The following is a 26,946-nucleotide window of genomic DNA, read 5'->3' as shown; positions in this document are numbered from 1 at the left end:
TCAGCTAAATGGTAGAGCCGGTCAAGATACTCTGCTACTCAGTGTCAGGTATTAGAAAAGTGACAAATTCATCAATATTAGGTTCAGTTGTTAAGTGCAGGGGGAGTCTGCCAAACCACAGGCCAAGCGAATGGGTAGCTGAACTTTTTTGTGACATGTATGAGGTCATAGCCAGTGCCACATAAAAGAAAGAAAAACAGTTCATGGCTGTGAATAAATTGCTCACAGATGAAGAATCCAGTTTGCCAGTCATGTGGTGGGAGCAATCTATTCAAATGATTTGTTATGTCCCAGTATTTGTCTTAGTACTAGAAGCATGAAAGCACAGATATAAAAATGTGAGATAATATGTAACAAAGATGTGAGAGACAACGGGCTATGACCACTTTCCAGTGGAAAAGGCATACAGTGCTAATCTACCATGGATAGTTTCTTACATGAGCAAAAATTTGAAAGAACACTTTAAAGTTTCCTATTTCTTCACCGAAACGGAGTAATTCTGAATGCCAAGCCCAGCGTAACACTTGGATTTCTGGGCCAACTGTATTATGCAAATATCCTCATGAGCAGATCTTAAATATTCAATCTCTCAACTGAATTCCTTGGAGAAGAGTATTCTTGCCTCTTGTTAGGTTAGAATTAAGTGAAATGAATTCTGATGTGTAGGAAAAGTACAGTAACATTAATAAAGTTAAATGTAAATAATCAAGAAGACATTTGGTTAGTTTGTCTTTTTGCTCCTTTTGCATGTATTTTTGAGTTGAGTGCTGTATTGCTGGTGCAGTTAAAGCCCCTGCTGAAGTCACTTGGCCTTTTTTTGACTAAAAGGAATTTACAATCAGTCTTACATTTTGAGCTGTCAAAACTAGTGATGTTTTGTCTTGTTTTTGCCATTTTTTTTTCTTGCTATGCCCCAGAGGTGAAGTTTTTTCTAATGTGTTTTGGATCTGTCCCAGGTTTTTTTTTGCAGCTGTAAGAGGAGAATGTTCATGTTCTCTATAAGGTGCTGTTTGGATCCTGAACTTATTTTAGACCATTGCATTTCTTGGAGGTCAATGGTAAGACGCTGATTTACATCAGCTGAAGTTCTTGCCAAGAGTTGTGTGGTAGACTGGATCCTTTCCTCTAAAGACTAATTGGAGACCATCAAACTTAATTTTGCCTATTTTAGGTTCAGTCTGTCTCTCTGAAAGACCAGTAAAGCTTTCCTGCTTTTCACTTCACTTAGGTTTCAGTTGTAACGTATAATGCAGGCTTTCAGTTGTAATTTCAAAGAGTATGCAATGCAAAGCGCTATATCCGGACCAGATTGGACAATAGGGTGTGCCTGCATGTACATCTGTATGTAATTCCCTTGCTTGCGTTCAGTGATGTAAACCACTTTTGATGTAAGGAATATTGAGAAGCACTGTGTACCCCCAGGCCTACAATAGGGAAAAGGCTCAGCTCCTTCCAGGGTGAGGCTCTGCTATAGGACCAGTGATTGATGAAGGTGCTGCCTGTCTTCCAAACTGTCTTCCTCATTTTATGTGCAGGCTGAAAGGGTTTCATATGCAAAATCTGTCAGGATATTTCAAATCCTACTGTTTGGCTTTATTTTACAGGTGATGAATGTTTGTATGAAAGCTTTCCTGAACTTCCTTTGGAGGAAGTGCCAGAAGCTGATGGAGAGGCTCCAAATGTCCAGTGTCCAACATCTGTCAGCATTCAAGAGCCATCTTCTCCAGCGACCTCCAGTGAAGCTTTCACGCCAAAGGAGAGCTCTCCTTACAAGGCTCCGATATATATTCCTGATGATATTCCCATTCCGTCAGAGTTTGAGCTCCGAGAATCCAACATCCCTGGAGCAGGATTAGGGATATGGACTAAAAGGAAGATTGAAGCAGGGGAAAAATTTGGCCCTTTTGTAGGAGAGCAGCGACCACACCTTAAAGATCCCAGTTACGGTTGGGAGGTAAGATACTGTGTACATTCTTTTGGTCTGTTGAACTCTCTTGCGTGTCTATAAACACAGGACTATTTGCAGAATTTGAGTCCTATCCTGAAGCAGTAGGGGAATATTTGTATGCATGAAGACTGCTTGTTGGCCTTTCACATCTTTCTGGGTGGAAACAAGTGTAAATTAAGAAAAAAAGGCAGGAATTATTGTTGCTCTTCATGCATGAAATGTGTCTGCATATTGGCAGGTAATGCCTCTTTTGTGAAAAAAAGAAGAATAAGTTGTGTTGTTGGAACGTTTCTGTACCATTTTTAGTCTGCTCTTGAACAGTCCCGCAGTATGTCTGTGAGTGAGGGATTTGTGAATGACACTGCACTATCTGTTTGAAAAGAAACTGGATGCTGCTTTCAGGGTTGTTTAATCACCACTTTCTGTCAACAGTGTTTGGAGTAGCCCTAAAATATAGTGCTGTGCAGCTAAATTCACTATTGCAGAACCTTGTACTACTTGGGAACTTTGAAAGCTGGGGATTTGATCCTCTTCCGTTTAACTTAATGGGAATTTTGCTGTTCATTTGAAGTATGTTTGGATGCTGATGTCAAACCCTGCATATATGGGGATGATGTGGCTCATGTCACTTTGTCAGGTACTCTGAGAAATCTTGCTTTTCCTGAAGGAGTCAAGGACTACTTTGGTGACTACAGCAGTTGTCTCTTGCTTTTCCTGTCGTCGGGGATAACGTGTTTTCCTTGTTGTGGTTTCACTGGGGAGCTGGCTGAGCTGCAGGTCCATGGTAAGGGCTTTAGACCCCAAGTGGTGCAGGTTGCCAGTTGTGTTACGGTATAACAAATGCTCTTGCGTGGGTTTATTCATAGTTTTAACAATGTTCTGTAGAAACAGAGTGCAATCTCAGCTTTCCATCTGCATGTTTCCTTTGGTTTCTGATAAGCAGAGAAGTGGAGAGTTTGCACAGCTCTCCAGGGGCACTGCTGACCTCTGGAGAGATGGGAGGTTCATTTTCCCAGGAAAAATGGAGTTTCACTGTAGAGCAGAGCCTTTCAGATATGGTGGAAAATAGAGGTTTTATTTGCTCTTAACTGTTCATAAATACAAGGTGAGTTCATTCTAAACTTTCCATCCAGCTGTTTAAACTCTGGAGACCTGTGACGATATGACAGAATAGTGTCAGAAGAAATTATAGAGCTGGCAGCACTCTATCGTTAACAGACCCTGATGCAATATAGGTGCTGGTGAGAAATCTGTATTATTTGAAAAAGGCACCAGGAAACCATAAAATCTGACCTTTAACCTGACCACAATTAAGCTCAGATATCGATAACAGAAATTGGAGCAAAACTGCTGAGACATGGCTGTATGTGCAGGTTTAGCATATTCCAAAATTAAGGTATTTTAGACTGGATCCTCAGCTGGTGTAATGCAGGATAAACCTTGTAAATCTGAGGGAAACTCATCCTGATTTTCACACCCTTAGATCTTGATAATATGCTGCGATATTAGAGAGTAGTTTTCCTACTTAAAATACTTAGGATTTGAGGGTCTACAGAATGCAGACAAGAAATACATGTCTTGATAGTGCTGGAAGCCCAGCTGGTAGATAAAATCCCTTTCAAGCTGCAGGATTTGTGCCATCTGAAGAGTGTTATGTATTTGGGATAGCTGTGGAGATGCTACTGAAAAGTATTGGAGCAAAATCATACAAAATCAACAGGCAAGTCCCTCTGCGGTTTGGCCACTCATCTAGAAGTACTCTGCAGTGTCCAGGGGACCTTGAAACGGTATTTTTCAAACAAGTGGGTTAAGTACATATATTGTAATTGAAGGGAGACAGAGAAATGCTGGTTACCAGAGTTTACACAATGAGTAAAATGGCACGTAATGAAGGTTAGGGCTAAAGGACAGATGTGGGGAACACCTAGTAGTGCTGGAGAAGATCTTATCAGTGCCCACCCACATGCTCATCACCACACTCCTGTGGAAACTACCACTTCCTTTGACTTGTGCCTTGGGATTAAAAAGGGAAAAAGAAGCTGTTACTACTATGTGGGTTCAGGCAATGTCAAAGAAAGTGTGGGATGGAAAGGGAAAGGTATCATTTATTGAAGTTTAAGTACAGTAATGGGAATTCAAGCTTTTCTGTTGTCAGATTTTCTGCCTGAATGGGCGCCTGTGGGAAACAGGGCATTTGTCCTGCTGGGTGCCGATAAGTCATTTAACAAATGAGGAATTCAGTCTGCTGATATAACAGTGAAATTTCATTCTTATATTTGAAATGTAGGAAGGATAAAATTAAAGGTTCTGTATGTTACTGACCATGGATTTAAGTAGACAGAGAGGTTTTAAAGTCTTTCCACATTGATACTTGCTTGCTGAGTGAATTGCACTGACGTAGATAAGGTCACAATATTCTCTTATGTTTGATTATGTGTAATTCCTGGAATACTTCATGGCTTGATAGAGGCCAGCCATGTCTGGTGGCTTCAAAAGGTGGGATGTCTCAACCTGCTCACACTGCTCACCAATCCCACAGGCCAAAGAAAGCATTTTGCTGTGTCCTGGCTTACTTACTTCTTCACCTCACACATGCATTGCTCTGAGAAATACATAACGGGGTCGCAACATTGCTAATGCTTGTGTGCTTACATAATTTTCTCAAATAGACTCCCCTGTGGCTCCAGAGAAGATGACTAAGTTGTTGAAAAAAATCAGTCTTTCAAATTTATCTGCATTTTTCTGAGTTTAAGGTGAAATACTGCATGTACAATGGTGTTTAATTTTCAAAGAGGATGAAGGAAAAATGTATTTTCAAGAAAATAGTATAAACATTAAAATATTTTTGGAAGTAAAGCTGAGCCTCTTCCTCAGCCGTTTTCTCATGCTGCCTATGTTACTGACTTTGCTGTGAAAGATTTGCTCCTTTATTCCAGTTTAGGGTTGTTCTAGGTAGCCTAGAGTCTTAAACTAGAAAACTTCAAACTAAAACCCTACATTGAAGGGAAGAGTTTACACACAAACTTGAATGGAAAAGGCATTCTTATTCCCTTGCAAAAGATTGTCATAGTTTTGGGTATTTCAAGCTGTGGGATACTTCTGACTTCCAGTTGTTGTGACTGACATCTGAGTTGATACAGGATTAGCCTGTTGTGGTTGGGAGAGAAGTGGAAGCTGGAGGAACTGCTGCTGGTAAGTTTTGCAGCCAGGCAGTTGATGATAAAGAAAAATTTGCTGCAGGAGGTTGAGGAATTTCATGTGGCCTGTTCCTATGTTCCCTTATAGCAAGACTCTCTATGGCATCGACACAGAGTTTTGTCAGAGCAAGACTTAAGAAAACAATGTCTATTATATCCATTTATATACTTCAGCCATAAAACACTCTGTGGGACAAAGAGAATTTGTTGTGATACAGTTGTGCTTGGGTCACGATTAGAGTGCTGTAGACCAATTTAAGTGAAAAGCTGTAAATTTGAATTTTATCTCATTTTGTGACTCTAGAGCCGAACATTATCTAATCAGGTATTGGTTAGCTAAAGTACGAATCGAACAGGGGGTCACTGGACAAGGGGAAAGGTCGAGCTTTTTTGCAGTTTATCACTGAGGTTTTAGTATTTGCCGGCAGCCTGAATATCCAAGGGGGTCGGGAGGCTGTTGCTCAGTGGTTGTTTGAAAAAGGAAAATTGACTGCTGCTTAATCAACAAAGAAAACAAGCTTTTAAGGGATGGCAGTAATTTTTTTTCAAACAAAAGCAAGGGAACACAAATTTAGTGATTTCATTGTGGTTCATGCCCTGCTATGAAAAACAACTGGGAGAGTATTTCAAAGAAAGCCTTTCAATAGGTCACCAAAGCCCATGTACCTATCTTCGACCAGCATCTTCCGGAGTATGTCAAATACTCAAATTCAGGCCTCTTGCTGTTATAACAAACTCAAAGTCTTATTCAGGGGGACAATTTCTTCACAGCTCTTTTTATGCTAAACTTTTATTTCTTTACTAGGAAGGCAAAAATAGGAGCAATAAGCTCTAATAAATCAAACTTGTCGCAGAAGTAAAAAAGATATTTTAGAGCTTTATAAAGCAGCATAAAATCTGTTTATGGAGCAGAGTATATTTTCCTGTCATGACAGTGAGGTCGAAAAACATCTCAGTTTTGGTAGAGTATGCTTGAGCTGATGCTATTGCTTCTAAGTAGAAATTAAAAGGTTATTTTTTTACTTCTGTAACATTCTTGATGTGAGTCATTGGGGAAAGCTGCACAGCTTCCTAAAAATTTTTCTGGAGTACAGGCTTCCCACTAGTTTATAGACACTGAATAGTTGCAACTTTGAGTTTCATTTATGCAGTTTTTGGTTATCTTTTGGAATTTTTTAAACTAAAATTTATTCTGGGTTCTAAGTGTACATTTATGTTTATGAAAATTAATATGTTACAAAATGTAAAATTATAGGGTTTTAGAGCTGGAATCTAATGTATATGCTCCCAAATTTGGGTTTTAACACCTAAACTGATAGCTTGGTTTTCATGCTCTTAGCATCCAAAAACTTCCAGTGTAATCAATGGTACTTAACAGCCAATTATTTTCTAAGTATAGATGGGATTCATACATCTTGAAACAGAAATTAAGCTATTTTGTAATAAACTGCAACAATGCTGAAGGAAATAATTCGCTGTAGTCAGTGAAATCACTCTGGGAGAGAGCAGTAGATTGTCATTTTCAAAAGGAAGAATAAAACGAACAAAATCTTTATCACTTCTGAATATTTTTCTTTGGGATTTGCAGTTTGTCCTAGAGTTGAGTACCTCCCACCCCCTCAAATTTCTGCTGTTGTTTTGACACTCACACTACACTGGCTTTTACAGACCAGATCTTGACCTTTCCTTTAATTATTTTTAAGAGCATTAACATGCAAAGTTACTCCATACTCCACCAGCTGGTTGGAAAGTTGGGAAGTGTAATGTAGATCCCTTGTCTATGCTTTCTCTTTGTGTATGGATTTCAGCACTATAGGGACTCCAGGAACCTTTGCAGACATAGGAATAAGAATATGGGTTATTCTGTGTTTGGAATTAAAAAGGAATTATTTGTTTTATAGTGGAGGGTGGGGATGCTTTTTGATCAATTCAACACCAATGTGGGTTTGCAGATAGCGTGTTCTCCCTCAGATCAACAGACCATAGACTTCTGGCAGCTGCAGGTGGGGGTGACATCCTTACCTTTTCTTTAATACATAGGTGATGTTTTATCCCATTTGGAGATCAGCTCTCCAAGTCATAGAGTACTCTGGCTGAGATCCAATAAAGCACTTAGGCATGGGCTTATCATCAACAGGATTATCCAGGTGTTTGAGTTAAGCATGTGCTTAGCTGCTGTATTAAGCTCTCTGTAAGGGACATAGTGTTCAGTGCCACATAGGATGGAGTTCATACCATACATCTTGCCTCGGGTGAGTATGCATGACGGTGCTTAAGAGAGCTCCTCGAAAGTTGTGTACAAAAAAGACATTACTTACAGTGCTGCTAATGTTACCAGTCTGAATTCTGTTGTTTGCATCTGTGTCTTGTGGTGAGGCTTTGACTGTCAGGTGCTACTGCAGTAATAGGAGTCCTGTAACAAGGTAGACAGATGCTTTGTAAGCAAAGCGTCACTCTGAGAGGTGATGCCAGTTATATACCCCAATCAGCTACCTGGGCATTAACACCAGCTTTCTCCCTGCTCAGAGGACATAGTTTATAATTACAAATGAGCAAACAATAGGTCTGTGAATAGCAAGATATGAGCAGGTGGACTTGTCATTCAGTTTGAATTAAATGTATTGACAGCAAAGAGGAGCTGTTGGTCTTTTGAGGTGTTTTATGGGGATGGAAGAGAGTTAGGACACAGGGACAAAACAGAGTAGTCTGCTGTTGTCTTTTTCTACTGTTCCTTACCTCCACTGATAGTTAACTTGGTTAAGCACAGTGGGAGGTTGGTGGGATGTCATACTCTGGGTTCTTTTTTTTTTTTTTTGACAAAGCCAACAACCTTCCCTTGCTCAGGCAAAGCTGCTTCTTACTGGAAGGGGAGCACGAGCAAGATCTACCAAGCTCCCCTCCCTTCTCTAATGGAGCTCTTCTCAGAAAATATTCAAATACTTGTGCAAAATATTGCACAAAGTAGTGAGAGGCTGTAGCAGCTGCCAGAAGAGAAGTGTCACTCACCCCCTGTCCTGAGCCAGTTGTGGCACCAAGACTGATGTTCAAGGGGCTGCGAAGTCATGGAACCAACCCAAAGTCACTGTGGCAGCAGCATCAGGAAGAGGTTTTGCAGGAGGCTGAGTGGGTGCTGGCATGGCATAGCTGTGAAATCTCACATAAACCGTTGTCTCAATTAAACCTGAACTGGTTTGTGTAGAATTGACTATTTCTCCACCCACAATGGATGCTCCACTATGTCCTTGACCTTGGGAGCAGGAAATTGTCCATTTAATGGTATGGTTCTAAAGCCGCAGAACCTCTCTGTAGGTCTGTGTGTGTATTCCCCACAAAGCCATTGAGGTTTTAATTTAATCAGAAGGAGCGTTAACTCCTGAGGGAAGCAGAGTGAAACCATAAGGGTCAAATGGACTTAGAAGAGAAAAAGGAAATTTTATACCTTCTTCAGAGCAGAACTTGGGGGATGTTTCAGGAATTTGTATTCTTCTTCAAAATGTGAGGTGATTGTTATTTGCCCAGGTAGATTTCACTCGAGTCCAGTAGCACTTTGTCCAAGCACTAAAAAATCTGAGTGAAAAGCTGACACTGGCGTAGATTTATAGATTTTCAAAAGGTGAAGAAAAATAATTGAGATGTGTCAGTTGACCCTTTAGAAGACAAAACCTGTAAATTGAATTTAGCCATTAAGAAAGATAACATCAGAAAGAAAAACCAAAAAGATAGAACTGAAGAGAATAATAACTGCATCTGGTAGAACTGACAATCAATCATAATTCTTCCCATTAAATAAATATGTTATAAAAAATCATTATGAAATGCCACATTATGCAAGCCAGGATTCAAAGATGAGTTCTTTGCATTAAGTACAGGAGATGCCATTAAGGAAAACAGTCAATATGTCACTAAGCCATGGCCTGTAAAATTAAATTGATTTGGTAAATGTAAGTAAGATAGATCTGTTTGCTTTCATCATCAATTTTGAGTGGGTGAACAGGTGATGTCACCAACCTGGGAGCGATAAAGATGCAGGACCATCTGGAAAGCTTTGTGATGGATGGGCAACTGCTTTTGGATAGTGACAGTGCTGCGGTACTTTGTCACTTGGGATGCAGTACTTAATAACTTTTCAATACCATCATAATAAATTTCACTGCCTTATTAATATAGAAATGGTGAGTTATTACTGTGATGGCTATTGTAAATAACAAGAGATGCAGCTGTCAAAAGCTGATTATTTGGGCATGTTTCTTTAAGCAACACAGTTGACTTGGGATAATCAACGTATGTCTATACCAGCAGAGTTTATTGCTCTTGTCAAAAGAAAAAGCTGCATTATTCAAAAATTATATGAAGTCCATAATAAACAAGTTTAATATATTATCAGACTTTTCCTATAAGTTTCCTAACATAGAATAATAAATCACATTTAATAATGCCTTTCTGTGTACAATAATATCCTTATGCTGTAATAATGTCCTTTCCTAACTATCCACCAAACACAGAAGTTCTGAAAAAACAGAAAGGTGTCTCTCACTCGTCAGAACACTTACAAAATTAAATCTCCCTATTTCATTAAAGGGCTACTTTGGGTATAAAGCTGATGGGCTCTAGCTGTGGCTTTTATTTTTATTTTTTTATTTTAATTGAACAGATGTAGCTAAAAGTAATCTATGACAAAGAAATAACAGACAAAATTATAACCATGTGTCCCTAAATACTGGCAGGAAAAAGCATCTGTGGGTGTTTTATGAAAGCCCAGGACTGCTCTGTGACATTGCTGCTAATGTCATCGGTCTGAGGACTGGAAAGAAACAAAATGCATAGATAGCTGTTAGCAGAAGATGAATTACCAGATCAATCATTTAACACCATTCAGAGTATTATACCATTGTTCCCTGTGAAGATAATTAAATCAATGATGTCTTCATTATTTGTCTAAAGAGACACAAACTTGTAAAGAATATCCAAAGCTTCCAAAGCTCCTCAGACATTATTTCTGTTGTTGTTTTTCATTTTGGATTTATTTATTTATTTATTTATTTATTTTTTTTTAACCCTACTGACTTTGCTTTTCAGGCTCTAGCTTTGTCCTTCTTTTCAATTAAACGTCTTTCCACCATTTGTATGACTGCTGAAAAGAAAGCCAGCAGTCTATTAACAGGCAATAAAGTTCAGGAAGCCTAAGACTAGTTTCTTGGGTCAGAGGTGAAAATTGCATACTAAATGAAACAAAGGTGTGTCTTGATGGCTCAACAAGCAGTGGAGAGAGGAGTATACATGTGGGCAGGAGGAGATGGTTATCATTAAACAGAAGCTAATGAAGACAGGAGCTAGTGTATGGCAAAATTATTAACCCAAGTGAACACATGTACTTTTTAGAGGATATAGCACTGAGATTTGGCATTTAAACCACTACCATTGAAATCTGGGCATTTGGTTTAATAAAGACATTACTGAACTTTAAAAACAAAACAAGAACCCCAACTCCTGCTTGCCAAAGCCTACAGACTGGGATGTGCTTGTCAGAATGGTAAAAAAATATACTTATTTGGAAGTAGAGAATAGAAAACAATAATTGGCTGAAGGGGATATTTCCACCCCAGAGAGCATTACTACAGCATTTTACTGACCTGACAGGCCTCATGTTTCCTGGCTGAATGGCAGTGGCACACGCAGGAGGGAGGACATAGGTTGTCATAATCCAGCCCGATATTCTGTGGTCATGTTAAATTTGGCACATACAATCAGCATTAATTTGGAAAAAAATACAAATGTTAAGTAGACCTTCCTTTTAAAATACAGTTTTAACATTTAGCATGGAAAGATGTAAAAGATCCCACAAAAGGCATAACATTTCATCAGGTGAAGCCCATGGCCCCCCTATAAAGGGGCTCTTGTGTATAGCGGGTTTCCCAAAGTGTTGTTTTTAGTCTTAACTTGATGAAGTGTATTGGCAACATGCATGGAGCAGGCTTTTTATGTACTGTATTTGAGACCTGGTGCGTAGCTGTTCAGGATTTCTGAGGGTAGCATTCAGTGCCCTCCTATCTTCTTAAAATGGCTTCAAGTGGTAAAATGGATTTCAGAAAGTGTAGCTATGGCTGTATGGGTATTACATTAAAAAATTAAATATGAATATTCATATTTTCTAAGAAATTTGTGGTCATAGTATTTCTGTTGCTTACAGCAGAAGCTATTGCAAAGCCATGTCAATAATGCTGATTTTGTGCAAAAATGTAAATCTCCTGGATAGAAAAATGAAAGTTTAGGTATGGGAAAGCTTCAGCATTACTGCATTCACAGAAAATATTCTTTAAAGACAAATTCAAATAGTGATAACCTCTGCAGAAGCTAAAATTTGCATGTGAACATGGAACAAGTAATTTTTCTTACTAGGTTTAACTTGGCATCAACCTATTGGGAATACTACAATGTCTAGGCACCCAAATAATCAGTTAACAAGGAAGAGAGAAGACAGTTCTTCTGTCTTCCTTTAATGCTAAACCCAGAAATTATCCTACCAAACCCTCTGTGTCTGAAGAGAAAGATGGTGCTGATGCCCAGGGAGAGCATGGGCGTGTTGCAGTGCATTGCTGTGACCTTTGAAATATGCCTTCTTTTTTGCCCAGAGGACAATATTTTACCATTTCCCCCAGGTAAGACTATACAAAGAGGCCTTTTTTTCTAATATGTTTGAAGATTCATGGCCTCAAAAGCGTTTCCCTTGACCAGCTGACCCCAGGCAGTTCACTTCTCTTTTCTTCCCTTGTCACTATTTTCTTCCGCCTCCCATATCCATTTCTACTGTCCTCCACGTGGTCCCAGAATCTTGTTGTCAGCTGGGATCCTTGTTCAGCCTTGTGAAAAACCTTGTAATTTCCTTCTGTACAGCCTCTTCTAAATTGTTTGCAAGTCCCGTCCATTTCTGGCCCTTATATCTAGCCCTCATCTTCCTCACTTCATTTTTCAGTAGGTCACTGCCATGATGGTCACCTTTGCCTCTGGCATTCATTGTGTACACAGTTTGCTAACCTGATTGTCTTTAAGTGCTTGCATAAATTTTAGTCTTCTGCTGCGTCTTTTCCTATCTTAGCTCTCCTCATGTCAACATTTGAGTGTCCATCGGTCCATCTAGGCTCGGTGCTTCAGTGCTTTTGGGGACACAGTCTTCCCAAAAACTCTACTGTGCTTGAAGTATGACCACTTTCACCCTTGGCAAAGCAGCTCAACCCCTACAAGTAAGGGGCCCTGCTAATTCCTTTCAAAAGTTGGGGTTTTTTTAATCAAATAATCTCCTGAATTTGATGGCTAACATTATGAAAATGGCAGGATCTTAGGTACTGTTCTCAAAACCTGTTCGCTACCACTGATGAAAGCAAAGATGAATAAAATGTGATTCTGTTTAGTCATAAATAATGATGCCCTGTTTTCACAATAGTTTAAATAATTATTTGAATATTCCAACTAACAGAAGCCGCTGTGTCTGTGAAGAAAGCCACAGGGTAGGGAATTAAGCTTGGTAAGTGTGACTTGTTTGGCATTTGCATTCAAATACTTTTTTGCTTCTGGAGCATTTTTCAGAATTGACTATCTGCTCTCACCACCCATGACAACAATGCATAAGTAGAAGATGAAAATTCTGGTTTTCAGCCCCAGCATTCCTGAATAAAATTTAGCTGACTGCAACAGTATCATTTATGGTGTGATTTTTAGTGGTTTGAGTTTGAATGGGATTAGAATAGGTGCTTGGGCAGCTTTTGTCCCCATGCTAATGCCCCTGCAGCAGTGGGAGTCAGGAGGAGTGAAATGATGACCTGAAATAGCAGATGGCTACAAACAGAGCTGGATTAATGTGAAATGGGGCCCTCATCCCATCCAGGCTGGAAGTCTTCAGCCAGCCTGCAGCACCCGTGCCATACCCCATCCAGGTTTACGCCCAAGCTTTCCCCATCAAACCCCGTGCCACTGAGCCCTTGGTTCTTCCACAATGAAGAGATTTCCTACAGTGGGCTCCAGCAGACCTGACAGGATGATGAGCTGTGTGCCATGCTGAACATGAAACAGCAGAGAGATTAAAATCCAATTTGCCCATGTTGTGATGGGCGTTGTATATATATATTTTTTTTTTTATACATGACAAACTCATTTGATGTTTTTGGAAAATTTGCCAGTAGCGTTCCTCCTCCTGTGATATTGCCAGGCTTGCTCTGTAATGCTGAAGAAGAAGGAAAAAAACCCAAACCCTTAGTGCTGGGAATTATAAATAATTTGATGCAACAGGTTTAAGTTACCATTTTTGTGGTGAAAAGAAAAGCTTAGCATGATCCAGATTTTCCTTGGTTTCCTCCCATTCTGTTGAGAAGCAGAGGTATTCACATTTCTTTGTCTAACAGTTTTATAATGTCTTAAGAGATTAACAGTGAGCATGAATGAGGGGCTGAGGATTAGACGACAAAAAGCCTGGGCTGTCCACTACCTTGTTTGCACATTTTACATTTTTCAGCATTGCTGCGTGAGTATAGAAACTAAGGAAAGATAATAAGGACCAGAGTCCCAAAAGTGTTTAGTGATTCAAAAAAATTCAGATGCCATGTCAGAACTGACAGAATGATGGAGCATTATGTGGCAGGACCCACTTTTTTGTCTTAGGGTAAGCTCTTGCCCTGAGTGAATGCAGATGTTATCGCAGGATCCCAGACAGACAGTCAAGTGAAATGTGACAAGCTGTCAGCAAAGTTACACTACGTTGAGTTTGCTAAAATATCCCAAAGCTTTATACGCAGTTTATATATATATGTATATATATATATATTTAGATATATATAAAAAACTCTTAGCTCAATCAATCAGGGAATAAAAAGGGGGTGGGGGAGGCAGGGAATGGTCACAGAAACCTTTCCAGTTGGGAATCCTTTGAATAGTTCAGATGTGGCTGTAAAGTTTTTTTAAGAGTAGGGGAAAATTATCATCTGAAATATCTGGAAGGTTAGATTGGCATCAGTAAAACTTCTGAAAGCAAAGCTCAAGCATGGTAAGGCTGTTAACCACATGTCATACTACGTCAGTTATTCCTTGAATGATTTGGGTATTTACCCCTGTGAAATGCTTAGTCAAATCAGTAATAGCAGTCAGCAGAAGTGGATCCTACCAGTGCTCAGCTTGGCTTTCTCTTTACTGGAGTATCAGCTTCAGAACATGAATTTCATAAGCATTTACAATTCCTTCCCTGATGTTTTTTTGTTTTGGTTTTGGGAGGGGGTGTGTTTTGTTTTCTGTTAGGTTTGGGTTCTTTTGTTTGTTTGGTTTGTTTGTTTTTTTTTAACCTAAGGAATAGATGCAAATGAGCTGGTAAAATTGCAAACTGAATGGCAAAAAGGATGTAAAGTGAACAGATTAAAGCATTCTAGGAAAACACAGATATATGTCAGGGCAAATCGATGCAAATGATCTGAATTCAGATGCTCTGAAGTCATAAAGAGGCTAGAAAATGACTTTTGTTTTTAATTTGGGGTCTGCAAGAGAGATTTGTTTTGTAAATGTTGTAACAAGATATAAGCTTCTTAAATTTTGAGTAGAAAAAGAAGGGCCCCATTCTGCATAATCTTAAATATTTAACTATCAAGAAATCTGCAGGGAAGTGATTCTATTTATATGCCAACACAATCCTAGCACTGTGCCCAGTCTTTTGTTTTAATACTTCGTTATTTAGAAAATATAAATATATACCTTGAAACTCTAGGATTTTTACACATGCAACCCATTTTCACTTTAGAATTAGGACTGTGTCAGGTTCAAATTTTACATAATTAGAAGACAGGGAGCTAAAATACTGATGTTTTCAATTTATTTCACAGTTTTATTTTGAAGGTATACTTCCTTATTCAGGCAAGTAGATTTTGATTTGAAAATGCTAAAGTAAATTGCATGTCTGTTTTGTGAGTAATATATATAATCATTCACAGGAACCCCTTAATAGTCTGTATTCTTGTCTTATTACTGTTAGCTTAAGCCTAAATTTAACAAGAAGGCTGTTTATAGTGGCACAAACTAATACATTTTGCTAGAATATGAGTTGCGGTATGTTCATTCTTTTCAAAGCAGAGCAGAATAATGCATGTGATTTATAATCAATTTAGGTCTCCTTTTGAATAAGATGATCTTGCATTATTTGTTTCTATATACTGCAAATATTAATTTACTCCTGGAAGCAGGAGGAAAAGGGAAACATAGCCAGCCACAATTTAGTGCAATTTGTGTTATAACAAAGTGTATTTCCAGACAATGCAACAACCTTCCCTGATTTGGAAAAATGGGATGCAAAGACGCTTAAGAGATGACATCTCTCACAGTATTTTTGCAACACCCCCTGAAGTAAACAATCCAACTAAATTAAGCATATGGAGGAAATGATTGAGAATATGTTTAGCTGGTAATCGTGCTCATGCTGAAGTTTTAAATTTCATCTGTCTGCTCAGATCTATTGTGATCCATTAAGTGGCTTCCTTTTTTTCTGACAAATTGAATGCTGCAACTGCAAGGAGCTCTTTTGTTCTTTTAATTCAGTCAGCATGGAAATGATTTTCTCATTTCAGCCCCTTTTCTGTCCTCTCTTCATTGTGTCAATAAAATAGAGTTGTGCAGAGCTGCTCTAATCAGCTTAGAGTGCTAATTCATTGCACTGGGATGCTATCTGGATCTGGCTACAGGTGGGCACTATAAGGGGTCAGTCTCCAGGGGAGTCTAATTGTGTCTCACTTGAGTCTTGTTTGCAGAATAACTGAAATCTCAAACCCCAGCTTAAGAAAGGAAGGGAAAACTTGCAAACAGGCGTATTGGAGAACACAAGATCTCTAATGCACCACTCAGTCTAAAAGCTTCTATTTTAATGCTGTTTGGGGAAGGGAATGCTTTAGTTCAGTGGCAAAAGATTAATAAGAAACTTTGTAGATCACAAAAATCTAAATAGGAACGTGGTCATTTTGAAATACAGGTGTGCAAGAGAGAAACAGGTGCCATGGTGTTGGTGAAGGGGTTCAGGGGAGCTTCATCTTTAAATTTTTGAGACTTTCAAGAGATTAGCAAAAACAAAAAAAATGCCTTATTTAGATAACAAATCTTCTCTGCATGTGCTGGTAGTGGTCTTGAGCAAGCTTTTCGCCAGGGCACCAGGGTACATGGTGCAAGGGAGTCTGCCCTGCACTGAGGAGCCCACAAAATCCTCAGGCAAGTGGGGCAGGGAGCCCAGACTGTCCCAGTCCAACCCCACAGTGCCTAAACCTCACAGCATCCACTTCCCTGCAGCATTGAGGAGCTGTGCTAAAGGTGGCAGGTGATGCTTTCTGCTGGGGAAAGAGCTGGGGATTCCAGGTAATGTCTCTTGTCCCTTTGTCCCAGGATGGGGAGTGTGGGAGCATCTCCCCTGGGATGTGTCCTTGCCTCTGCCAGTCCTGCAGCCTTGGGCAGCCCTGACACTTTTTCCATCAGGGACTAAGCAGCCAGAGCCCAGATTTCCTTTAGAGATGTGATTGTTGCTAAATCTCTTCCTGATATATAACACCAGCACCTCCAGTGATGCAACAAACACAAGTCTGCTCCTAGTGCTTGCTATGCAAGCCAATGGAGATGGCCACTGGTGAAGTATAATTCTGAGTCTCCTACCAAAAATTTTTCAGCACCTTAAAGATGGCAGAGCAGCCTTGGCACACCTCCTCACTGGGGACAAAGGGCACAGCTTCTTGCAGAGCAGCCAGCGACTGAGGAAAGAAAAATGCAGCAAACGGCCTAAGGAAAACTGAGTAAATCATAAATTTCCTTAATGGTGTAGCAAAAGGTAACAGAAACTTGATTTGGGCATCAGTTTGGTTTTAAATTAACCTGAAGGTTTTTCACACAGAATGCATTTCTCGTGCCTGCAATTGCTCATGCAAAAATCAGGCAATTTTTGGAAAGACTTTAAAAATCTCAGTCCTGAAAAAAATACTGGGTCACTTGTTACCCCCATGTAACTGAGGTGTTTATCCACTTGTGCCTAGGAAAAGTGGAGTGGGCATGGCTGTGGCACAAGGCCCTGGGGCAGAGGCAGCTCCTCTTCTGGAGCACAGGGTGTTTGGGAAACAGAGATGTGACAAGGTCTCCCAAAAGCTGGTGCCTTTTCTACAGAGAATCCAGTACTGACTGCAGAAAGGATTTCAAGGCAAAGTGGACTCTGCAGGGCATCAAAACCTCATCCTTAGTTGCTTCCCTGCCTGCAGTTGTACTTCCTTCCAAAGTGAACCTGATTTGACTGTGGGCAGGACTGCTCTCCGTGGGTGTATTTCCTACGGGAGTGATAAGCTGTCAGTCTATTGTTGTTTTGTGGCAGAGCTGCTACCATGAAAATTAGTTAACATACCTGAAGACACCCTTGGGCAGGAAATCATAGTGCTGCTCTGCGATTCAGGGGTGAATAGGATCTCTCTATTATCAAAAACTCCATCAGGGAAGAGGAAATTAAGTTCCTAATTAGACAGTGTCCAAAGGAAGAAGTGAGGCATTGAAGAGATAAAGAAAATTGAGAGGTAGCTGATGCATGTATCAGGCTAATGATAGAAAAGGAAATAGTAGAGCTTGAAAGGTCACTGACCTTATTAGGCTTGGAGAAAAGTAGTAGATCTTCAAAAGCTTTCACCTATGATAGGTTGACAATGTGTGAAGTTCTGTAGATGGTCAGAGAGGAAAGACAGCCCAGAAAGAGCATGGGAACAAATTAGGTAGATTACAGTGAACTGCATAAATGCAGCATGAAAAGTGTATTTAGAAAAGAGGAATTCAGACTAGAAATATGCAAAAATGTTTCCTTATTTGATGAGTTGGTTTTTTTTTTCAGTACAAGTCCAGGATTTTCTTTCCTGCTTAGTAATTATTATTTTTTTTTAACTGTCCGTTAAACTCAATAATGTCTTTTCACTGGGTATAACATCTGCCTAATGAAGTATTTACTGTCTGCTAAACTGAAATATTTCAGGGGTAGCAATTCTGAATATTAACTTCAGTGAGGTGAACATAGTGCTGCTAATAATAGCTTTGAATTTAGTCTTTGAATGTAAGAGACACATTCTACATCACTTAGTGAAAGCATTACAGCTGCCTTAGTGGTAAGAGACTTTTACCTTGGAATACCAAACCTGGCCAGCTGCAAGAGTTTTAAAACCTGTTACAGGCTATTTTCTCGGTAGGTAAAATCTCCTTGGCTATTTAAATGAGATATTACAAGAAACAAGTCTGTAGCAAGTCAAATGAAATACCCCTAAAGCCTGCCTCCTCCTAGCCTCTCTTCCTGCAGCAGTTTTGTGTTGTACGTAGGTGATTTCTCTGGGCCTGCAAGGCCTGATTAAAATCCTCCCTGCTGCTTCATGTATAAGCATTGGTTTGAGTTTAGAGGTAGAGTTGCTTCTCTGTCTTTCTGGTAAATGCTTAAGTTTTCTTACTCTGACTGTTGGTAGGAAAGGGGGGGGAGGAGTGCAAAGAAGAAAGAAAAGGAAATTAAAAGTAGAGCACTGTGTATTTTTCATGCAACAGGGCCAGTTCATTTACAATTTAACATAGTAGCAGTTTTTCAATCAAAATAAATGAGGACAAATTCTCTGCTGGTGAAAAATGTGACTTTCCTTTAACATAAACAGATTATGAGCTACTCCAACAGGACCATTATAAACCCAATGTAAAGACAGGCCATGAAAAAGTGTATTTTTTCTCTTTTGCTGGGAGGAAGTTATATGTTTGGTTTTGTTGGGATTTTTTTGTGTGTGTGTGGGTTTTTTTGTTGTTATTGTTGTGGGTTTTTTGTTTGTCTTTTTTTTTTTTTATGCTGTGAATAACAAGGTGGTTGTATTCTGAAATTAAAAAACCCTTTGCAGACAAATGGTACCATTTGGCAAATAAGGCAAAAGATGCTTCCTAAATCTACCTTGAAGAGCTAACACTTTCCCATCACCAGAAACAAAACACTTCATATCTTTATTTGGTGCTTGGGATTCCATCCTGAAGAAGATCTGCTTTGTAGGACTCCAGCTTGTAGGCCAGAAGTGCTGCTAACCCATTGGCAGAAGAGCAGCACATATCTTCATCCTTAGGAGGGCTCTGCAGAAAGGCATTAGGGGTGCTAAAGTTCCCATAGATGGAGAAGGGCTGCCATCCCTGATTAGATGTGGTTTGTAAGAGTATCGTCCTGTTTTCACTCACCACAGTAGAACATTTCTACTAGGCTAACAAGGCACAGGGTAATGAGAAACATGCCAAGTTTAAGGGAAAGAGGAGTCGAACCTGCATACAGGAAACAAATGTGATCAATTACCCCAAGTGTAGAGCTCACAGATACCTTATCTTAAGGCTCCTTAAAATAAGAACTTGATTGTTTCCAAATGCGTCTAAGGAGCTAGTGATAGAAATGCATTAATACAAGAGACACATGAGATTTTATTACCTCCAAAAATTGTTATTATTACTTGCTTCGTGAGATATGGAAGAATCAACACAACTGTCTAACATAGGATCATAGCAATAAATATATGACTACCTATGCACATAGTTTGTACATTTAGAAGCAGAGTTTTTGCATTTTGTTTTTACAGTAATCTAAACGATATTTTGAAAAAACGCCTCTATTTGTTGCCATATAACAATCCTCTTTTTCAGTTTATTTTTTTTATTTTATGGTTGGGGATTTTTTGTTGTTGTTAGTATTGGACTTGTTTTGTTTCTTCAAAAACTTTAAAAAAGACATTTTCTAGTGGTTATTCTTGTAAGTGCTACACTGTAGAAGGCTACTGAATTTAAGTTGACACTGGAAATGGAGATAGTTAGCTGAGATTTCTGACAAATGGTGTGTTTTCTGAAGGTACATTAGGAGCAGGGAGAAATGCGTAACGGCAAGCTTGTATGAAGGTGTGGTGTTGACCTAAAGTTGTGTGACCCTACTGGGTTTTTTATGTAAATCTCCTATCTTTAGGACAGGAATATATTCTTCTTCATGAAATTGCCACTGTCTTTAAGAACGTCACCCATGGATGAATTAGCAGGAGAAGGGAAGCCGCTGTGGGAAATCTAACATGCTGCTCCCTTATATGCAAGTCCCTCTGGAATTAGCAGGAGTTGTGTGGGAGGTACGACAGAGGTATATTACCCACAACCTATGATTGTATTAGAGTAATCACCCAAGCTGAACATGGCACTTCTTACACCTTGTGGGTGGGTTTACACAGGCTGAGACTGTGACTTGAGCAAGGCAGAATGCTGCTGCTTGTTTTAACAGGGGTACTGCCAGCCGCTCATGTTTCCTTCACATGATTGTATTCCATAGGAAAGAAATTTAAAAGTTGGGCATTCAGGACTGGTGTATCAGTAGAAGGAATCAAAATACAGTTTTGGAGGGTTTTGTCAGTAGAGACCAGACTAGATTTCAAAGGAGTCTGCTCACTTTATAACAGCACACCTGATCCACGCTTGTATAATGTGGGCTGAAATAAGGGCTAGAACATTTAAATTTTGCTAGACATCTGTTGATACAGGTGTTGTTATGTAAGGGGGTTATTGCTTCATTCTGCAGGGGCAGGCTTGTTTCCTTGAAAATGCTTGCATCTCTCCTGGGCTGATAAATTCAGCTGCATTTTTAACACCCTATTCTATTTGCATTGTTGTTTCATGTTTGAGATAAAAAATAAGTTGTTCTAACATTCATGCACATCTACAAATTCCAAAATGATCAAGTGTTTACTGCAAACAGTCATTTAAGTGCAGCTTAAACTCTTCAGACATGCTTGTTACAGTAATGCATGGGGTGGTTATTTCAGAGGACATTCAGAATGTAAAAAATAAGTTTCAGGCATTTAGCTGGAATTATATTCAATGCTGACCTGTTATGGTTTATTAAAGTTCTGCACTTTAGCCTGGAGACATTTGCTAGTGCAAAAGTAATGGCTGCTTTAACATCCATGTACAAAAGTGGAATTTAAGAGATTAACTTGCATTTGACCTACTTCAGCTCTCCTGGTAATGAGGGGTGCAGAGGCACAGAATTAATTTCTCTCAATTTGTGGCTCTCAGGGGTGCTGCTAAGTTTGAGAGTGCTTGAATTTTAAGAGTCTCCTGGTGTGCTGAGAAGGTTTTGTTACTGCACAGAGTTCTGTTAGCGGCAGAGACTGAAGTGCCAGTTTTATCTATTTGATTAATAGACTGATTGAGTTTTAGTGTATCTTTGAAAGAGAAAAAAGATTTTCTCTCCCACTCAAGCAACATTTTTTCCCACATACACTGATTCTCCTCTTCCATCCAGTAACAGCAACTCAAAACAGCCAATGGACTGAGAAATGTCTGCTTGGCTTAAATTTTAGTCTGCAGCTCTCAAGATGGGTTTTATATACCAGATCTGTCTCACCCTCACAATAATCTTGAATTTATTTAGGATCTGCTGTATGTTTGTTGTGTGTGATATTAATGGGCTTCATTTAGAGGGTATAACTCAGATTGGTATTATTTGGAATGATACGATTTTAAAAGGTAGCAAATGACTGTGCAATTATTACTCCAGTGTTATGTCTTTTTGCCATAGTATTAATGCATCTAAAGAGATTTTTGGCAAGGCAATTTATACTCTCATGAAATTGGCTGTAACTGCTGAATGTACAACATTTCATTTTCTCCATGATTTTAAAAGGTCAGGTTTAATTCCTTATTGATACACTTCATCCCTCCTTCCTTTTAAAATAGCTGCTGTTTAGTGGAAGACTTGTTTGTGCAGAATCAGTACTGACATGACGTGATTTTTTTCCCAGCTCACTGCAGTTTATCAAGGAAATAAACAGAGGAAGCAATAACACATGTAGTTATTATCCTGTATCAAATATGCATATTGGGGAATAAGATAAGAAAGATAAAAGATTCTTAAAGGTTTTAAAATAAATTTGTATTTATTTGTCGCACTGCCACATAGGAATATTGGCATTGAGAGTTTATATTTTCTAGAGATTTTGAAGTAAAAGCTACTTCTGCTTCTGTGAGATCTCCAGTTACATCATATCACAGAAGAGCCTGGAGACTGCATGTGTATATGTTACTGTTTACCAAGAAGCACAATATTAAGCATAAAAATGTATATTAACCATAGCAAAATAAAACATGTATGTTTATGCTTCATATATGAGGCACTGGAGTGGGTTGCCCAGGGAAGTTGTGAATGCCCCATCCCTGGCGGTGTTCAAGGCCAGGCTGAACAGAGCCTTGGGTGACACGGCTTAGTGTGAGGTGTCCCTGCCCATGACAGGGGGGTTGGAACTAGATGATCTTAAGGTCCTCTCCAACCCTAACTATTCTATGACTCTATAAACAAACAGTTGTGCCAGAACCCATATCAACATGCGCAATGCACTTCTACAAGAATGCAACGGTATTGTGTAACATTTATCTATCTATTTAATAGAGGCTAATTGTCCTGAGATTCTTTTGTGGAAATTCACAAAGCCTTTGCCAGGTTTGATTGTCAGATCCTCCTTCCAAAACATGGTGATTGCAGGAAAATGCAGTTTCTCTCTGGATCTGTGATACATCAATAAACAGTTCTGGCTGCTTATTTTCAGCAAGCCTGGACTGATCAGTGCTTTTACCTTAAGGACAGCTGATCTTTTCAGGTTAAAGAAATCAAGTTAGATTGTTAAAATGAGGTTTTATACACAGAGCTCTTCTACAGGGCTTCCTGTAAGGGCATGCACAAAGACATACTTCACTGCAGTTGGTTTTGACATATTAGAAAGCCATGAAGGATCTTCCTGGGTTTTGGAGGGAGAAACCTTTTTGAAGTTTCACTATTAAAACCACATTCCTATGATGAGTTCTTAAAAAAAAAGGTGTCAAGGCCATCCATTTCAACCCTGGGGAAGCATATCTTGCTATGATGTGCTTTCTTGATTTTGTGGGATTTTTCAAGATACTGTATTAATGTTTGCTAAAAGAAAAAAAAAAAAAAACAAACCACCAAAACACCCAAAACAAACCCTTGAAAAAAAATTTGTTTAAAATTGTTTTTACACTTCTTTCATCCTGTTATTTATTGCCATATATGCTTCAGTGAAAAACAAAGGCACCAGTATCCAGTCTGCTGTACAGAGTTAATGTCCTGCTCTTTCCCTGCTCCTGAGAGTTGGAGAGAGTTTCCAGCTCCACTTTTCCTAGCAGCTGCCAACGTTGTCAGCACTGATCTGTCAGAAAGGATTTTTCCTGGCAAAACTTTGAAGCTCCTTTCTGACATCCCCAACAAACTAATTGTTGTCTCCTGCCTCTGAGAGTCCTCTGAAGTCCCAACGAGTTAGTGTCTTCTCAAGAGATGAGAAGGGGGACTCACAAAATCAATTTATCAGGCTATTACGCATTGTCATCAGCCAAAACAAAAACCTGCTAAAGACAGGAGAAAAAGAAGAAGAAATGGGTCTCTGAGAAAAGGTTACAGGACATCCATCTTCTCTCCTCTTCCGATTGTTTCCTTTCTTTACCCATTTTCATACCCATTTCCCTCCACTAAAAGACACTTTATGACAAGCATTGTAATCTCTTTAGACCAGGGGGGAACCTCTTCTTTAGGACCGAATCTTTGCAAGGCATGAGTGACAGCGGGAAGGGGTCCAATTGCCACTGAAGACACTAGGCAATAAATCATCCACCCTGGCATCAAGTAGCTGGACTAGTCCCCACTTCCTGATGGCCACCAGAGCCTGGCTGTGACAAAACAGCTATTGTCAGTGCCCAGCAGCCACATTCCCTTCTTCTCTCTGCCGAGGTTTTAAGTTTACCTAAGGCATAAGAAACACAGATCATAGAATAGAGGAAAGAAGAAAAAAAAAGGGAAGTTGGCTGTGGGGAGTAGAAGGGACATGTGAGAATGATAATTTCATCACGTACTTTTGTAAGTCCAGACAATACTAGTGACTGAAGAAGTGCCATCAGGTTTTTATTGCTAATTACTAAAATGTCTTTTGAAACCCCCAGTCCAGACGGTGATTTTGTTGGCATGTTTCTAAGACTTTCCATTTCTAGGTGACCCCTGGTGCTGTGGTTACTCTTTAACCGCAGCAAGGCAGTGCTAGGAGGTGTGTGCTGTCATAAGCACAACAGCTCTTCACTAAATAGAACAATCTTAAGGAGGAAATAGTGGATGGAAAAATAAGTGCTTGTCACCCAGATACAAAGATTGGAGCGTGTTTTGGATTCTTTCAGGCCAAACCCAAAGATCTTTGCATTGTCAGGATATCACACCAAATACCATCGTGAGTGTTTTATCATTTGCTACTCAGTTGCCATAAAGGAAACTTAAAAAAAAAAGAAGAAAGAAAAAAAAGAAAAAGAATGCGTCAGGTTTGTTCCACCAGGAGGCTTGTGCACTGCTACTGCATAAAAGACGTTTATAGATAAGGTGTAATCAGCTTGGAGTTACATATTAACTGATGAGTTATGGCAAAGAGAGGAATAAAAGACTGTAGTGGGACAAGTCTTTAAATCTGAAAACCCTCAGAAGGTCACAAAAGGATAAGAGTAGCAGAATATTTATCACTTCTGCATTTTTATCCTTATTGATTTTCCCCTCAGTGTCATTAGGGTGTTTCCTTTAGACAAATGAGCTAAAGAACACTAACCATTTACTAATTATTGTTGATCCTGGGAAAAATGACCCGTTCTCTCCAGAATAGCCCTCAACTTAGTGCACTTGCTAAATGTGCAAGAGAGGAACTTGACTCTGGAAATTTAAATAATGAATTAGTTAACGCACCATTGACTCCTTTATTCAGTTGTGGTAAGTGGAAATCTATGTGCGTTTGTTTCCCCGACGTGCTGCTCTTCTGTATGTCCCCTGCCCCAGTTCTCAATTATAAGAACCGTTTGGGGTATGAGAATGCAATAGATATTAAAAATAAATAAATAAATGCCTGGAATTCTGTAGTCTGGCAGACATGCCTTTCATTATCATAAGAAATATAGAGATTATATCATCCCTCCAAATATCGACTAGCCTGGGGGTGAATAGTTTTTGTTTGAGTAAAACATCATTAGTTTTTTCATGATCACCACGGGAAAAGCTGACAAGTAGATTTTTCTGTTAGCTGGTATATTTTCGTGACAGTTTTGTAAGGCTATGTTATACGGTTCTGTATATAATGAAACTCCATTTTTAGGAAAAAAAATACTATTCATTTTCTTTTTAACTGTAAATTGATTACACTGTGCTGAACCTAGGAAAAGTAATCAGTACTCTCTCTTTTAACATTTTGAATTATTTAATGAAAAGCCTTTAAGGTCTTTGGATTCACAGTCAAATTGCTACAGAGAGTAAATGAGATGAAGGTTTTCCTAGGCTCCATGACAGTTCTATCCCATTTCATCATCTTAACTAAAAAATAATCCTATCTAACTTGAAATCCACAGCAGCTGTAAGTAGAAAATAAATCCAAACCACAGCTCAGACTTGTAACCTAACAGCTATCATAAATAATCAGAATCTATTTGGAGGTGGAAGATGGGACATTAGAAGCTATTTACACTACTAGAGTGATGCCATTGATCAGTAACAGCAACCCGTAGATAAGACTCATATGATGTCATGGTTATTTATGATGGGAATTGACAGTAAAGCTACTATAGAACTTTCTTCCCGACAGCTTCATTCATTTCTGTTTGTGATGCATTTTGCTGTTAAAGAAGCAATCAATAGCAAAATTGTGGTGATAAAAGTTATTACTGGTTAAATATATGAAAAATGTGCCTGTGTTCATATACATATAGAATGCCAACTATAAGAACATTAAAAAATTAGGTCAGCAGTATTTATTTAATATTTTTATTACCAATGTACAATAAAGCCATTTTACGTTCCTTGATGGAGAACATGTACTACAGGCCGATATATTTTCTAATCTCATCAAACTCACTGTGACCATGAGAAATGCAGTGTTGCAAAGATTTAATACAATGTTACCATTTTTCCAAAGTAAGCCTTACGGCTCATAGTGCCTTGGTGCAGGGCACCAAAGAAGTGGAGAAAAACATCCTTTTCAGGCCAGGATCAGACTTGGGAATCTGATGTCTGTGTCTAGCATTAGCAGCTTGCACCCAGCAATTAGAAGAGTTTTAACAGCAAGTAAAGGCTGCTGAAATACACAAATACCCCCAGACCATGTCCAGTGTGGATCCATGCAAATGCAATTTCTAGACTATTTAACCAAAAAAATAGGCAAGAAGCCATTCTTATATGTGCTTTTGGTGAGAGGTAGATAGTTACATGAAAGTGAGACCATGGGCAGGCTCAGAGCAACAGGTCTTGTTGCCGCCTGTTCTAATGCCATGGATTGTCCTCGTGGGGCTGGTGCTTTCCTCCCCACAGATGTGAGCAGGGGTTGGGTGGGCACTTGCAAGAGGAGTCAGATGAGAGGGTGCGCAAGAGGTGTCCCAGAAAGACAGGGATGACCCAGCCAGGGCTGGGTGACACTCACTCCCCACAGTGTCATTCTCGGTCCAGCTGCAGAGTATGTGTGGGAATTAAGGTTGTTTCTATTATTTCCCTGGAACTACCCATTAACTAATATTTTGGTTGCTATTTTTGTATGAGCTTTTTTATAGTGTGTTCAGAAAATATGTTGATAAAAAAGCTAGCAGAAAATACTGACAGAATATGGCAGGATAGTTTCTACATTGTATGAAGGATCACGTTAACTTACTGCTTCCTTCAGCTCTTAAATATTTTTTGTATATTTTACTTTGTATTAGGTAACTTATATGCAAAATGAA

General features: G+C 39.2%; 1 protein-coding gene across 4 annotated transcripts in view; it reads left to right on the top strand.

Annotated features, from left to right (window-relative positions):
• Window positions 1-1,604: 1,604 nt before the first annotated feature.
• MECOM (MDS1 and EVI1 complex locus) overlaps window positions 1,605-26,946 on the top strand; it is a 192,927-nt gene continuing 167,585 nt past the window's right edge. For all 4 annotated transcript variants that reach the window (XM_061371706.1, XM_061371704.1, XM_061371702.1 and 1 more), the window contains exon 1: window positions 1,605-1,954. The gene's annotated coding sequence lies outside the window, so the exon portion shown is untranslated. The remainder of the gene's footprint in view (window positions 1,955-26,946) is intronic.

Source organism: Neopsephotus bourkii, unplaced genomic scaffold, assembly GCF_033783945.1.
Source record: "Neopsephotus bourkii isolate Nb327-2 ecotype Australia unplaced genomic scaffold, CSIRO-AGI_Nbou_v1 NB_1574, whole genome shotgun sequence".
Lineage (NCBI taxonomy): Eukaryota > Metazoa > Chordata > Aves > Psittaciformes > Psittacidae > Neopsephotus > Neopsephotus bourkii.
Note: the sequence above shows the minus strand (reverse complement) of the source record. Positions and strands in the feature narration are given on the sequence as shown.